Below are 12,745 nucleotides of genomic sequence, written 5' to 3' on the forward strand. Positions count from 1 at the left end.
GTTGCTCAGGTCAAAAGCTCGAGTCATCCTTCCTCCCCACCCACCCCCTTCTCTTACTCATCATGTCCCATCCCTCAGCAAATCCTGTTGGCACTACTTCAAAATGTGTCTGGACTCCACTATTCTCACCACTGCCACTACTACCACTCTGTTTCAAGCTGCCATTATCTCTTGCTTGGATTGTGGCATCTTACATGGTTTCTTTACTTTTTACCCTTAGCCTGAACTATGTATTCTTAACATAGCAGCCAGAACAATTTTTACGGAACACAAGTCAGATTGTGTCACTCTTTTGCTCAGACCCCTCCAATGACTGCCCACCTCTTGCGGAGTTAAAGCCGGAGTCCCCAGAATGGCTTTAAGGTGCTACAGAATCTGCCTCTATTTTCTGACAGGAATCTGGACCTTATCTCCTACTTCTACTTCTTTACCACTCCAGATCGGGGGCTCCATTTTGGACATGTTGAGTTTGATGTGCCTTTCAGATTTCCAAGGGCCTCCTTGCTCTTCCTTTAATACACTGAGCATGCTCTCACCTGGAGGTTTTTGTACTCCTGATCTCTCTACATGAAAGGCCATTTGCCTGGGTATCTGCAGGACTTGCTTTCTTCCCTTCTTTCAGGCTTTTGTTCAAATATCACTTTCTCAGTGAAACCTGCCCTCACTACCTTGTATAAAATCACAACTGCCCCCCAGCCGTACACTCTGGCCCTCACTATCCAATTCTCTGCTGCTCATTTCTCCATAGCGCTTGTCATTGCCTAACATTCTAAGAATTTTACTTTTGTTTACCGCCTTTCTCCACCAAGAAGGCTATCTAAGCTGCAAAGTTGACCATATTCCTCCTCATTGAAAGGCAGCACAGTGTCATGTTCATGATCCCAGGTTATGCAGTCTGACTGCCTGGGTCTGAGCCCTGGTTCTATCACTTAACCTTTCTCGGACTTTTAATCTATAAATATAAAATAAGAATAAATAAAATGAAGATAATAAAGGAATCTTTCTCGTAGCCTTGAAGTGAAGACTAAATATCACAGTGCTTTTGAAGTGCTTGGAACAGTGCCTGACACATAGAACGTGCTCAGTAACTGTTACCTATTATTATATGTACTGGGTACTGGGGCTTCTGTTCAAGACTACCTCATCAAGCTTATTCCTCTATCCCAACTGCTGAGAATATCAGCATTCCACCCTGGGAACTGCCCTTAGCATCAAATAACCACTTCGGAGAACAACTTTGCCTAAGCTCCAGTCCCTCTCAGGTAATGGCCGATAGTAAATGACTGGCTCATGCCAAGATACTAACACAAAGGTACTGCCCCATTGCCTCAATTTGGGACAACGCTAAGGGTCATCTCACATCTCCTTTTGGAATGAGCTGAGGCTTCAGAGACAGCTGCATTACAGGTCAGCTCCTCCTTCTGCCCAATCCTGCCTTCCTTACAGATGTATCTCACAAGAACACTCCCCAGTAAACTTGCTGCACACCACTTGCTGTCTCAGAGTCTGTTTCCAGGGAACCCAGTCTAAGGCACTGTATGAATCTCTCAGTGATCCTTGTAGGATAATCATCTCAATCTTTAGGATAGTATATGAGGTTTTCATGAGTTGATCCCATTCTCTCCCTCTCTACCTTCAACTCTCACAATTCCCCATCTTGCACTTTTTCTGTAAGGCCCTCTCCATGGTGTTCACTGCTTTGATCAAGCATGTTACACACTTTACTTATAATGTTATAATGTACTTACAATTCCTTCCTGGCCAATTCTTCCTCATTTTTGCAGACTCAGCCCCTGTCTTCCAGAAAGCCTAAATCCAGGCTTAATTCAGTCTGAAATTCCCTCCTGTATACTCTTACAGCACTTCGTTTATATTTTTTAATCAAACCACTTACTATATTAAACTAAAATAATACAGAATATTATTAATATGGCAATGGTTCAATAGTTATTATAAGGAGGTCTACTAATTTAGCATATGAAGAATTACTTACAGTTTTACTGTAGTGTTGGGGAGAGGAAGGGTAAGGATCAAATTTGTTTATCAGTTACAAGTCTTTTTTTCTTAATTAAAAGGAAGTCTTGTACTGATCTTAACCACAGGAATGTTTTGGCTCTTAGTATTACCAAACACTGTTCCCAAAGCAAAATAAAGTAGTTTCTAATGAGTGGGGCCAGGGGGGTGTCAGTTGATGAGATTCAGACCCCTGCTTTTGTGACAAGAATAAGGTGAGGACAATGTATGAGGAGTCTTGATCATTGGTTTGGGCAAAAATGAGATGAATACTTACTGTTGGCATGCTATCTTCTTCCTCTTCTGATAATGCTCTAGAAAAAACAAAACAAAACAAACAAACAAAAAACGCCTAATCTCTGTGTCCTGTTCAGAAGATATGGTGAAGATCAAAGAAAAGAAGCCTAATATTATATCTTTTGCCAGCCCATCCATCCTAACAAAGAATGTACAAATGGTACATTGTTGCCTTGGTTCCAGGGGATGGAGGATAGGGCAGGAATTTGGTAGTGCTTCCTTCTCTTTTCCTTTTTTATTCTTTTTTATTTTTCATTCTTTCTACATGTCTGGTATTAATTTGGTAATTTGGGTACATAAGGGGGGATTGGCTTGAAGAGCTTCCCCCACCCTAATGATCTGGCTCAAGGGCAATGCAGAACATTTAGGCAAAGATGTGGCCTACTCTGCTTTTTGCTGCAAATGACAAAGTACAGCTAACAGCAAGTTCCGATTTTATACATTTATAATCCAGGCACTGAGAGGCTGACTTAAATCTCATGGTCCCTAGTCCACTGGCCCGTGGGCCAGGTGCTCCCCTATGGTCCAGTCAAGTATGGCTAGAGCATTGAGTCATGGAGTATTTATGAGGCAGCTCCCAATGTCATAACATGGAAGTCAGAAGAGACAATTTCTGAAATCAAGGGACAAGGAGCAGAGAATGTATTGTTACAATTGTTCTTGCAGAAAATGTTTGAGATTTTTCCACAGTGTGTACCAGATACAAGTTAAAATGGGAAGATGTACACATATCAGCCCTGTGTATTTCTGCTTTCTCAAAGAGACTCCATATTTTGAATATTCAAAGAGACTATCACTTCTTGCATATTTTATTTACATGGCAAATCTTACCCTCTGAGAAGGAATACATGATTTGGTGAGTTAATGGGGTGGGGGGTTGTTTTTGTTTCATTTCTCTATGTTTAGATTAGGAGAAATCTTCACCTACATCAGGAACGCATGCTTTGGCAGTTGAGATTTCTTGTCTTTCTGCTGATGAATGAACTTTCATTATCTGAATTTTTGGTAAATGTAAATTATAATTTACTAATGTCTTTATGAATACATCCAATTAATGCCTAAGCCAGCCTGGCAAGTAGTACAGAAGCATCACAACCATAAATAAAACTAAAACTTAAAACAGCCAGGTTGCTGCTCTCCTGCCAGGAAGTTCCTAGAAAATAAAATAGAATAATTTATTTCATCTTGCTCAACATGAGCTGGTGTATTCTTCCCTAAAGAGTGCCAGACTTGGAGTTGTAAGTGTTTATAATCTAAGTAGCTGCTAACCAGCTGTGACAATAGACCAGTCACACCAGTCACAATTGCTCTGGCTTCAGTTTTCCTGTCTGGGAAATCAACTGATTCGAATAGATGTTTAAGGGTCCAGCCAGCTTCAGAAATCTCATTCCACTAATTGTGAACTTCAGAGAAGCTATTTTCAGAGAATAGTTATTTGCAGGATGAACATCTATTGTAAAGGCAGAAGAAAAAGTAGTAAAGGATATTTAACTCTCCAAAATACAACCAGGTAAGCTTAACAAGGCAAAACTCAGTTTCTTAGAAGTCACTGCAGTCAGGGAGAAAAGCATCTCGACAGAATCAAGGAAGAGGAATCAGAGAATTGTATAGGATTTAGGGGATCTAGGCTCAAGGGTCTTACTGGAGGTATTTCAAAATGGGGAATACTCATGCCTATAATCCCAGCACTTTGGGAGGCCAAGGTGGGAGGACCTTTTGAAACCAGGAGTTTAAGACCAGCCTGGGCAATGAAATGAGACCCTGTCTCTACTTCCCCTCACAAAAATTGTTGTTAATTAGCTGGGTGCACTGGCCTATGCCTATAAACCCAGCTACTTAGGAGGCTGAGGTGGGAGGATTGCTTGAGCCCAGAAGTTTGAGGCTGCAGTGAGTTATGATTGCATCACTGCATTCCAGCCTGGGTGACAGAGCGAGACCCCATCTCTAAAAACATAAAAATAAAATAGTAATAAACAACAAAGTGGGGAACAGATTGGGATTGCGCAAGTTTGTGAAATAATAGTTTAGGGTTGGTAGGCATAGTGAGGTGAGACTTTTGACATGACTCTTGATATATAAACCATGATTTGATAAGGGAACTTTATCCAGGTAAGCCAACTTCTCTCAGATGATCTGATTTGCAGGGATTTCCTGAAGAAAACAGTGAAGTTATTTATTGGTTTATGGTCTTACCTCCTCTGGACAAGTTTTCTTGGAACAAATAACTAAGTCATATTGACACAGGTGGTCTCAGTTCTTAGGCCTTATAGTTATATCATATTGATGTGGGTGGCTGCAGTTCTCATGAATTTTGAGTTAATATGAAAGAAAATAGCCTGTAGCAGAGAAGTGTTTGAGGAAAGTGACACTTCTGGCCTATCTTGAGTTCCAGACTCAAATATTCTATACTTTCTACTTGATATCTCTTCTTGGGTGTATTATATATTTATCAGATTACAAATGGAACAAATAACAAATTCTAAAGAGAACTCCCCCGATATTCTCCATCTCAGTAAACAGTACCACCATCTACCCAGCTATTTAAGTCAAAAACCTAGGAGCGGCTCTTTCCTCATACCCCCACATGCCATAACAAGTCTTGTTGGTTGGACCTCCAAAATATATACCCAGCTCAACCACTTAACATCTTCAGTGTTAAAACCCTAGTTCAAGCCATCATTATCTCTTGTCCAGGCACAGAGTCATTATATTATGATATCCCACACTGCTCTTTATTTTTCTAGAATATGCATGTTTATTTCCATACCAGGGCTCTTGTGTTTGTCTGCCCTGTCTCTGCCCTGTCTAGGTCACTGTTCCTCTAGATCTTTCTGCGGCTCCTCCTCATTGTTAAAAATGCATCATTGAAATCCTTTATTGAATCACCCTGACAAAAGTTAGCATCTCTCCCCTGTCACTTTATCCCATTGCCACATTTTAGATATTTTAGAGTAGTTAGCAATTTCTGAAGCTATATTATTCTTAATTTTGCCTCTTTGTTTCATGTTTGTCTCTGCTCAGCAAATATAAACTCCATAAGGGGACAGACCTCACCTGCTATATAAGAGATGCTGTATCCCCACTGCCTTGAACAGAAGCTGGCACATAGTAGATTCTCAGGAAATAATTGAATGAATAGATGGATGAAAGTATGGGTGAGCATATGAATTATTTCAAAAGTGATAACCAAAGATGCTAAGTATATAATCTCTCCATCCTCATTAATGGCTTAACTTGCTTATCTCATCATTTAAATTATATTAAATGCCACCTCTCATCCAGTGAATCCCAATGTTAAGTAATGAGATTCTTTTCATGATGAAATTGAGTGCTACCAAATTCATAATGTGTATTTTTATGGAACTACTCAAAGAGGCAGGAAAAGGAGAATGGTTAGTGATGAGCTATTCAGGGAACATCTGAAAGTTTAACTATAATGGGTGGTTTAGAGCTAAGACCAAAATCACTAGGAAAGCTTGCCTTAAAATTTAAAAACCTCTCTGACTTAATAGTATTTATTTGTTTATTTACACAGACACTAAATGTTAAAATAACTTTCTAGGGGTTCATATGTACATTTGAAATACCATTTTTAAAATCTCAGAATGCGAATTGAATTTTAGTAGTTAAAATAAAATATCCTAAGTTTTATATGCACTCTACTCATGCAACTTAAAGAGAGTTGACTTTCACTTGTTGAGGGGCTCCCCCAGGCAGTACTCTGGGATGTAGCCCTTGGCTGTGGTCTAATGTCATAGAGTTTCATAAATCAAGAAAGCATAGTGCCACAGTGCCAGAAAGTGAATACTAGTGAAGATGAATCTCAGAGAGCTGATGGAGAATTTGGGAAGCCTGTGAATTTCATATCAGCTTCAATAGATTGAGAGTATTTTTTTCACACTATAGAACTAGGCCAGAAAATTCTTAACAAATATTTATTGAGCACCTAGCGTCTTCCAGACACTGAACTGGCAATGATAACATTAGTAATTTGTTTTTAAGTCATGGTCCTTGTGCTTTGGGTTTGTATTGTTAAGTGATCATACATTTGGGGACCTAAACAGGGTCTAAATCACCTAGGGCTTCATGTCTCAATGTCTGAAGTTTGAAATTGGTTCTGAGAGCAGTAAGAAGCTGTTGAAGGATTTAAGCAGCAGAGTAGCAGAGTGGCATGATTTGATTTTCACTTTACAAAGCATAGTTGCTCTGTTGGAATTTTAGAGAGTGAAATTCCACCAATGTGGGAGGTTGGTAGTGGAGGTTAGAGGCAAAGAAATTGAAAAACCATTTAGAGGACTACTGTCATAAATCAAGCTAAGAGACGATGGTGGCTGGAATTAAGAGAGTTACAATAGAGAGTGATACGCCCATGGAAATACTAAGATTGAGAATTTATAGAACTCAGAGAATGATTTTATTTTGTTATTATTAATTTTTTAGAGACAGAATCTCACTCTGTTGCCCAAGCTGGCCTTGAACTTCTGGGTACAGGTGATCCTCCTGCCTCAGCCTCTTAGGTGGCTAGGACTGCATCCTGACTTCCAGCGAATTATTTGATAAAAGGGGATACATAGCCAGGGAAAAGAAGGAGTCAAGATTGAAAGCTGGTTTGGCAGAGAAAAGATAAAAGTTCATCAAAAGGATTTTTCCTTTTATTTATTATTTTTGAAGCTTTAGATGCTGTAGTTTTTGGAGGTAACTTTTTTTTTTTTTGAGATGGAGTTTTACTCTTGTCACCCAAGCTGGAGTGCAGTGGCACGATCTCAGCTCACTGCAAGCTCCGCCTCCCAGGTTCAAGTGATTCTCCTGCCTCAGCCTCCTCAGTAGCTGGGATTATAGGGATGTACCACCACGCCTGGCTAATTTTGTATTTTTAATAGAGATGGGGTTTCACCATGTTGGCCAGGCTGGTCTTGAACTCCTGACCTCGGGTGATCCGCCCGCCTCGACCTCCCACAGTGCTGGGATTACAGGTGTGAGCCACTGTGCCCTGCCTGGAGGTAACATTTATTACAAACAAGCATTTAAAAGAAATTGTTACTGTATTAATTTCTTCCAAAAATATTTACTGCTGTAAGTTATGTTTGTGGTTAGAAATCAGCAAATGGTAAGAAGGGAATAAAATACTGCTTATTACAAATTTCCCTATTGTTCCACTTTCTAACATTTGTAAGTGAGTTAATTAATATATTTAACAAAAGGACTGGTAAAAATACCCATACTTCACATGTGAACACTAAGCAAACTCTGTGTGGTTGGCAAATGTATAGTTCCCAAGTTTTAAAAGGATGCTCTGCATGTGAACTCAGTGGTAGTGGTGATAAGACCACCCACATTGGTTTTATACAGACAAACTAAATTATCCATATTAGAAATGTTCTAACCATAAACTTTTCTAATCGTTACGTTCTAAAAAAGCACCCTTCAATTAGACAAATAATTGCATTCAGTCAATTCTTTCAAATGTCATCTATACAGCAATTTAAATAGTCTCTGAAATTTAAAAAAAATTATGACTCTTCTTTTATAAAAAGCAAATAAGGGAAACAGACCTTTCTATTTTATCCATAGGTATAAAAGAGTGATCATTATTACTGTGTTAAATATTTCTCAGTGGAACACTAAGGCATGATTACTCAAAATAAACTCGTGGTTGCATGTACTTACATTTGGAGAAGAGTTTTTACAGTTTATGAATCATTTCAATTGGTATTTTATAATGCAATTACTTTATAAGCCTTTGCTCATTAAAAAGATTTTCTAAGTAAATATTCAGATATTTATGTAATTTGTGTATAGGCAATACATTAGGATAGTCATGAAGTGAAGCTCATAACTTAGAAATATGATTGTCAGATAGTTATAAATGTATGAAATGTATAAGAAATTGATGCACTTATACATATGCAAAATAAGCTTTAAAAGACTGTCTCATTGCCTGAGGAAGCCATGGCTATGGTCTAATTGATTACGTTAGTATTTTCAAAAGATAGGAATTAATAAACATACAAAAACATGACAATAAAGATGAGCCTTATCCCCAATATTTAGTTTGTCTCAGTCTGTGGACGTGGGAGCCTGACAGACAGTCCTGTTGGGCAGCTCCGGAACTTCCTGCCGGAGGGACTTATGGGGAGATAAGCTCTGCACCAGGAGGAGCTAGAAGCCTGTCTTGAAACTGCATTTGCAAATAAGCACACTTTTTATTTCAATCTCGCTATTGTTTGGGTTACTTTAGGGGTGCTGAAGGAGATCTAAAAGAGGCTAATGGGCTTTCAGGCCATCTTTTGGTACTACCATTGGCTAACCCTCTATTGTATGACAGAGCTGCAGCTCTTAGGTCTTAGGATATCCTGGGAGCACTGAGATTTAGAGGAATGTGTATTTCCAAGATCTTTTCGGATAATTTTTAAAAAGGAAAAAAGAACTTTCCTTGGTTTACCATACCTGCTATAACATTTACTGGTGTGGCACTTTCCTAAAATTATCCTATCAATCTGTATTTTAGTTTGTTCATCTGCAAATGGGTATAATTATGACCTGATGAAGGTTTAGTTTTGAGGATCAAGACTGAATGTCTAAAAATGTCTATTACATAGCAAGCAATAAATAAATGATAGCTATTATTATACCTCAATAGATCAAACACTTAAGTCGTTTTGTCAATCAATAAATATTTCTTGAATACTTATTAGTTTTCTATTACTGCTTTAACAAATCACCACAAACTTACTACCTTAAAACAGCATAAATTTCTTATAGTTCTGGAAGTCAGAAATCCAAAATGAGTCTCGCTGGGAAAAAATTAAGATGTCAACAGGGCTGCATTCCTTCTGGAAGTTCTATCTGGTTCCTTGCTTTTCCAGCCTACAAATACTATACTTGATTTGTAATCTCCAGTCAGCAATCACATATTTGGACCTCTGCTTCTGCTATCAATCTTCTCTGACTCTGACACTTCTGCTTCCAAATTATCTTTGTGATTACATTGGGCCTACCGGATAATCCCAGATGATCTCCTCATCTCAAGATCCTTCACTTAATCATGCCTGCAAACTCCCTTTTGCCATGCGAGATAATATACTTGTAGATGCTCATGGTTCTTCAGAGAAACAGAACCAATAGAATATATATGGGGGTATGGGAGTGTTAGACGGGGAGAAAAGAGAAGAAAGAGAAACTATAAGGAATTGGCTGATGTGATTATGGAGGCTGGCAAGTCCAAAATCTGCAGTGTGTGAGCAAGCATGCTCTGGACCCAGGAGAGCCAATGGTGTAGTTTCAGTCCAAAGGCCAGGAGGCAGAGAATCAGGAAAGCCAGCGGTACCGATGACATCCAAAGCAGTCTGCTGAAAAATTCCCTCTTGGTTAGAGAAGCCAGTCTTTTTATTTTTATTCAGGCCTTCAACTGATTGGATGAGGCCCACTAACATTATGAAGGGAAGCCTGCTTTACTACATGTTCAATGATTTAAATGTTAATCTCATCCAGAAACACCCTCCAATTTGACACATGTAACTAACCATCACAACAGGTTTCATGGATTAACATGTAGCCATCTTTGGGAAGGGCTCATTATTCTTTCTACCACAAATACCTGTCCTTCGATATCTATATATTGAGCCCTGTGCTCACCACTAAGACTACAAATACAAGGTTGCTCAGTTTCTGCTTCTAAAGAACTCAAATTTAGTGAAGAGACTAACTGCAGTACGATAGAGTAGGTGTAATGATAGTTATGCACAGTATGCCATGGTAATATGGAAGAGAGGCAAGTAACTCAGCTAAGGCTGGGAGGTGCAGGTGTGGAGGGAGGGAGTAATAAAGAAAGCTTTCTAGAGGGGGATGATGCTTAAGCTGAATTTTCAAGGACATGTGGGAGTTAAAAAAAGGGAAAAGCACTGAAGGCAGAGGAGACAAGCAGCACAGAGGAACAATTACTTCTCTAGGTCTGATTCCTCATCTGGCAGCTTTCTTATTATAATTTAACTTACTGTCTTAGTCTGTTTTGTGTTGCTATAACAGAAGACCATAGACTGGGTAACTTGTGAAGGAAAGAAATTTATTTCTCATAGTTCTGGAAGCTGGGAAGTCCAGTATTAAGGTGCCAGGATCTGACAAAGGCCTTTGCATCACCCCAAGGTAGAAGGCGAGAGAGTGAGAGAGGGAAAGAGTGAGGCAGAGAGAGGCAGAGGGAGAAGGGTCTGGGGAGAGAGAGAGAGAGAGAGAGCAAGAGAGAGCAAGAGCTCGAACTTGCAACCTCTAAGCCCTTTCATAATTGACATTAATCTGTTCATAAGGGTGGAGTCCTCATGACCTAAACTCTTCCCCATTAGGCTCCACCTACCAATACTGTTGCACTGGAGATTAAGTTTCCAACCCAGGCTTTTTGGAGGAGCACATTCAAATCGTAGCACTTTCCATGAAAATTTTTAATGAGAAAAGATGATGTTGGCCAAAGAACTCAAGTGCCCAACTTGTTTGGCAATATTTCTCAGTGTAAATGAATAAATTGACATTCAGATGTATATACTGGTCTGTGTGGTAGGCATTATTGGTTTCAGACCAAACATCATCTTAACCTTATTCCTTGCTAACAGAATCCAATTTCATTCAAAGATTTGGTAACAATGTACTCAGTGAAAGTTGACCCCTCTATTAGCCCCAGGGGACAAATTGTGAGTGTTGTAATTCAATGGATATATTCATCTCTTTTGTTGTGACTGGGTTGGGGAGGTGGGTAGAACAGTTGTAGTCATTGAGACAAAAGAGAAAATGGAAGTCGGCTTGGGAGCTTCTGGAAAATATTTTCCTCCTGATAAAAAGAGAGCTATATGAGGAGAAGCTCTCTGACCTTCTTTCTTGCTTGCTTTTTGACTTTGTTTTTTAAGGATGTGATGTCTGGAGCTGAGACAGCTATTTTGTTAGCATGAAGGGAAACATGCCATTCATGAGAGCAGAAAAATGAAAAGAGGCTGGGGCCTGAGTGACATCTTCGAGCAGGACCAAAGGTGCCACAGAAAACTCAATGTGGAGTGCCCTCAGAGATTCTCTGCAAAATAATCAAGATTTTCCTTTATCTTGATTAATCTCCTTTACATTATTTATGTGAAGACAGTCTCTCTCTGTTGATCTTGTCACAGTATAGTATGCCAGGTTCCAGAAGGATGACAGGACAAGAAAGTCTATTCTGAGAAAACATGGATTTATTTTAAACAATTTCTAAACTTTATCTACAAGCTAGTAAACTTTGGACTTAGCAATTAAGGAAAATTACCTCCTTTAACACACTATACTCATCTTCCTTCAAAGTTTTGGAAGTTTCTTGCTCTAATTAAGTTCTAAGAAAAGTTATGGCCAGGAATAGTGACTCATGACTGTAATCCCAGGACTTTGGGAGGCCAAGGCAGGTGGCTCACCTGAGGTCAGGAGTTCGAGACAAGCCTGGACAACATGGTGAAACCCCATCTCTACTAAAAATACAAAAATTAGCCAGGCATGGTGACACACACCTGTAATCCCAGATACTCAGGAGGCTGAGGCAGGAGAATCGCTTGAACCTGGGAGACAGAGGTTGCAGTGAGCCAAAATCTCACCACTGCTCTCCAGCCTGGGTGACAGAATGAGACTCCATCTCAAAACAAACAAAAAACAAACAAAACTTTTACTTGCAGTATTTTAGCATCGTAGTCCCATTGTACCTGAGAGTTCAACTGTGCACACAATTGTTTTTAAAGACACGCAAAGGTTTTTAAATTTAGAAACAATGGAGTTTAGTTTTCCTTTAAATTTTGGTTCGTAGTTATACGTATGAAATTATATCCTCCCTGAGATTATCTAAAAGTAAGTTTCAGGTTTATACACACATACTAAAATCATGGATTTTACTGTTTAGAGTATCACATTAACAAATAGTTAAGAACTAGTTAACAAATAAAGAACTAGAGAATATATCTAAAATGAGTATTCCTTTTTTCTTTTTGTTCTGGCCCTTCTCTGTGAGAATAAAATGAGCTTTCCATTTGGCGTCCTCCTCCCTTTTTAAACTATTTTTTATTACTATCAAAGTATGGTAAATGTTCTGCACCATTATTGTGTATCCTTGCATTATATATTGATTTATGGCATATTTAAGTAGCAATTATTCTCACCGTTGTGAAGTGCTTGTGCTCTGCTCATTCAACATGCAAAAATTTTAAATTACAGTACATTAAGATGTCGATGATAAAAGGGAACATTCTAAAAATAAAGTGATTTTTAAGCATATTATAAAATGACTAACTCTTTACCAGCGAGCACATACTCTACATTCCCTTAAATGCTTCTTAGAATCCCTTATGAAACAAAGAGGACAAAGAGGCATACTAACTATTTTATGTTTGTGGGATCAATAATTGCATCTTCTGATTTTTTAGCAGTGGTTATCATAGAATTA

General features: G+C 38.8%; 1 protein-coding gene across 13 annotated transcripts in view; it reads right to left on the reverse strand.

Moving 5' to 3' along the window:
* Nucleotides 1-12,745, reverse strand: part of LOC114671063 (uncharacterized) — a 64,362-nt gene that overhangs the window by 12,304 nt on the left and 39,313 nt on the right. For 8 of the 13 annotated variants that reach the window (XR_013401246.1, XR_013401244.1, XR_013401248.1 and 5 more), the window contains one exon: nt 2,291-2,327. The exons of the other annotated variants lie outside the window; for them this stretch is intronic. The gene's annotated coding sequence lies outside the window, so the exon portion shown is untranslated. The remainder of the gene's footprint in view (nt 1-2,290; nt 2,328-12,745) is intronic. 13 annotated transcript variants of the gene reach the window in all.

Source organism: Macaca mulatta, chromosome 11 (assembly GCF_049350105.2).
Source record: "Macaca mulatta isolate MMU2019108-1 chromosome 11, T2T-MMU8v2.0, whole genome shotgun sequence".
NCBI lineage: Eukaryota > Metazoa > Chordata > Mammalia > Primates > Cercopithecidae > Macaca > Macaca mulatta.